Source organism: Chrysochloris asiatica, unplaced genomic scaffold (genome assembly GCF_000296735.1).
Source record: "Chrysochloris asiatica unplaced genomic scaffold, ChrAsi1.0 scaffold00184, whole genome shotgun sequence".
Taxonomy (NCBI): domain Eukaryota; kingdom Metazoa; phylum Chordata; class Mammalia; order Afrosoricida; family Chrysochloridae; genus Chrysochloris; species Chrysochloris asiatica.
Window position 1 is genome coordinate 5,445,889 of NW_006408702.1, and position 4,083 is coordinate 5,449,971.

The 4,083-nt window shown below is 43.9% G+C and overlaps 1 pseudogene; it reads left to right on the forward strand.

The window, feature by feature from the left end:
• Nucleotides 1-2,153: 2,153 nt before the first annotated feature.
• LOC102836248 lies at nucleotides 2,154-3,519 on the forward strand (annotated as a pseudogene).
• Nucleotides 3,520-4,083: the final 564 nt, after the last annotated feature.

The window sequence follows — 4,083 nt, forward strand, 5'->3', positions numbered from 1 at the left end:
CGCCAGGACTCCACTGTTTTGATCAGACTTCCCCAACCCCCACCCCATAAGGGAACTCTAATGAGAACCGACTCCATGGTACTTAACAACAACAACAACGTACAATACTCACGGTGACTTATTATGAAGAAACTTTAAGAAAATTGCACACTGCATTGGTGAAAAAAGAGGCCAGTAAAGTCGTACTAGGAGTTTTTTGTTTTGTTTTGTTTTATTTATGCACTTGCTTATTCGTCAAAGGTAGCAAAGGCTGTCTTACAAGAATTTCATTGAGAAACCTACCTATCCAGTTTACAGCCTTGATCTTGCCCCTCCAGGCATTTTTTTTTTTTTGTCGTTGTTCCCAAAACTCAAAGACCATTGAAAGGGAGCACAATTTGAGTCCCTTGAAGGTGTCCAGACTGCCGTTTTGACAGAGTGTAAATAAAAGACTGCCAAATTCTTTGGGGAAAGGGATACAGACCTGGAAGCAGTGTCTTCAGATATGACAAGAAACAATAGCTTCACATTTCGGTATTTTTGTTTAATAAAGGTTTCCATGATTTTGTAACAGATCCTTGTACAGTCTACGCTTTTATCCTATCCATGCACAATTATGATAAAGCTTCATTTATAAATTAGATATAGTAATAGATTAACAACAATAACTCATAACAAAATAGAACAACTTTAACAATGGTTTGGTTGCTTTAAGTGCTGTGGAGTCAGTTCCGACTCATAGCAACCCTGTACAGGGTTTCCGAGGCTGTAAATCTTTACATGAGCAGAAAGCCTCATCTTTCTCCCACGGAGCCGCTCTGGTAGATTTGAACCGCTCACCTTGTGGTTAGCAGCCCGACTTGTAACCACTATGCTACCTGAGCTGCTTACTTTATAATATACTGTAATAAAAATTACCAGTGAAGAAGTCAGATAAATGATGTAGGCATGCCAACATAATGTTGTTGTTGTTGTTAAGTACCGTGGAGTTCTTTCTGGCTGATAGTGACCCTGCACAGGGTTTCTGAGGCTGTAAAGCTTTACAGGAGCAGATAGCCTCATCTTTCTCCCACAGAACAGCTGGTAGTTTCGAACTGCTGACCATGAGATTAGCAGCCTGATTTGTAACCACTGTGCTACCAGAGTTCCTTTAGGCTACTATTTTCTGGGCCTGCAGCTGACTGTGCCATTGAAAACCCAAGAAACAAAACCACAGAAAAGAGGGAACACGGTATATCATTTTGCACCCCTTTACTTTTACTGGTGTTGTGCATTAATGTGCTGGACAGCAAGGTCAGTTTGAACTGCAAGGTTGGCAGTTCAAGCTCACCAGATGCTCCACAGAAACCCTCCGCAGGGTCACTATGAATTGGAACTGACCCAATGGCACTTAACAACAACAGCAACTTTTATCTTGACCCTCGGTGGCACACATGGTTAGGCACTTGACTCCTCACTGAAAAACTCACCCAGAAGTGACTTGGAAGAAAGGCCTGGTGATCTGCTTCAAACAATCACAGCCTTTGAACCCTTATGGAGTGCAGTTCTACTCTGAAACACTTGGGGTCGCCTTGAGTCAGACTTGTCTCAATGGTAACTAATGAGTTGGTTGGTCTATCATCATACTCAAAATGGATTTCTCACAAATTGCTTAGAATAAATAGCTTCTTGGTTTTCATTTCATTTTGACAATCCACACACAGACAGCTCAGAAGTGAGCCACGGGATTCATGGGAGTCCCTCTTGAGATCCTTTCTCGGCATGATTTCCCAGCCCTTCCCAGCTCTCTGGGGCCTCCCTTCCTGGTTCTATGGGCAGAAAGTGAGTATTTAATGTCCTCTCTCCTCTTCACACATCCCACAACTGCAGCTGCATCCAGGAATGTAATTTGTGGGAGAACAGAGACTTGGTGCCACAATCTTAGTTCCAGAACTCCAGTGGCCAAAGAGAAGAGCTCCCCTCAGTTTCAGGCACCTTCCCATGGAATGCTACTATTGCTCTCACCCTGTTGCAGTGGGCTGCCTGGAGATGGGGAGGGAGAGAACAGGGATAAAACAAAACAAGGTTAGTATCTTACTGTCTACCATTAGAAGTCCCCTTTCGATTTTCGTCTCAGTTGCACCAAAGTGGTCTGTGCAGTCTTATTTCGATGCCAGGACCTGTAAGAGACTATAATGTTGAGTACTGAAGGCAGAGAGGGTTTGTGGTGAAGGTCTGGGGCTTGTCTTGATCCTGCTGGACCCATGAAGCACAGCGTTGTTGTTTTCTGACTGCAAAATTCAAAATGCGGCTTAAAGTACTCATTTCATCTACTCCAGGGAAGGCAGAGTGAGTGGCGAAGCTTTTGTTGAATTTGAATTAAAAGATGAAGTCAAATTAGCCCTGAAAACAGACAGAAACTATGGGACACAGAAAATGTTGAAGTATTCAAGTTGAAATGGATCGGGTGTTGAAGCATACTGTCCCCATAGTCTCGACACTGCCAGGGATGGCTGTGTATGGCTTACAGGACTCCTTTTGGATGTTGTTCAGTTTTTCTTGGGCTTGGAAATCATGCCAAATGGGATAACATTGCTGGTGGACTTCCAGGGGAGGAGTACCGGGGCAGGCCTTCATGCAGTTTGCTTCACAGGGAATAGCTGAAAAGGCTCTAAAGAAACACAAGGAAAGAATAGGGTGCTGGTGTGTTGAACGCCATAAGAGCCCTTGCACTAAAGTTAGAACTCACTATGGTTCTACTTATGGCCATGCAGTGGCCAGACCCCTATGACAGCCCTGTAAATCTTTACGGGAGCAGACATCCTCATCTTTCTCCTACAGAGCCACGCTGGTAGATTTCAACTTCTGACCTTGTAGTTAGCAGCCCGACTCGTAACCACTACGCTACCTGAGCTGGCAGAGGGTACAACAGTATTCGCAGGGGAGCTAACGTTGGAAGGATGTGTCATGGTGTCTATGGCAGAGGCAAGTCACGATTTGCAGTTGATGTTTTTGGACTACGGAGGCCATGATAGCTGCAAGGGCTAAAATGATGGCTAGGGATCTGGGTCAGATAGATTTGGAAGAGCCTTCAGTTCTTGCTTTTCAGGAATGTCTGATCACAGATACAGGGACAGTGGTTCTACGTCCCAGAGCGCAACTGTGTACACATTACAGAGCTACTGAGAATGACTTTCATAACTTCTGTCACTGCCCCACCCTGTGAGAGTACACACTGAAATTGGTCCTGGTGAAGGAGATGTTGAGTTTGCAGCTCATGAAGGTGCTATGGCCACTGTGTCAAAGGTCAAAGCAGATGAGCAACACAGATATGCAAAACTCTTGAATTCTACAGCAGAAACAGGCAGTGGAATTTGGTAGCTGTATGATGAGAGGCACGGGCTTGTCAAACCAGTCCAGTTATGGTGGCCCAGCTAGCTAGTCAGCAGCTAGAAAGGTGGCAATGGTGGCCAGAGCAGCGTGAGTGGATATGACCAAGTTTTACAGCAAAACTCCAGTGATTTTCAAACATTGCATAGGAAGCCAAAGAGCAGTGAGTAGCAGCTATTGCCATAGCGGAAACCAAGCATCTATGGGAGTGAATGGAATGTGAGGGATGTCTGGCTTATTGACTTCTAGTTGTTAAGTGCCATTGAGTCGGTTGTGACCCATAGAGACACTGTGTAGGGTTTCTGAGGAGCAGCTGGTGAGCTTGAACCACCAACCTTGCGGATCAAACTAACTTTGCAGTCCAGCACATTAACCCACAGTGCTACACCAGAACTCTGGCATGTCCAGTAGGAGTGTGGACAGTGACTGTAATTCCAATCACTGACTCTTGGCCAACTTTTTTTTTTTTAAGAAAAATGATAAACAAACAAAAGTGGAACAGTTTCGCAATACAAGCTTGTGAAATTCATGGTTACCCTAAGTGAAAATCAGGATTCCACATAAGACTTTCATCTAGGTGTAACAACAAAGTTTCAGTCAACTATAACTGCTAAAAATTTTCAGCTTTTATCCAGTTAGTTGTAAAATATATTTAAGCAGTTAGCGTTTTTAGGTTACAGCAGTTCAATTATGTTCAATGTTGCTTATATACCATATTCTACTGAACACTGAATG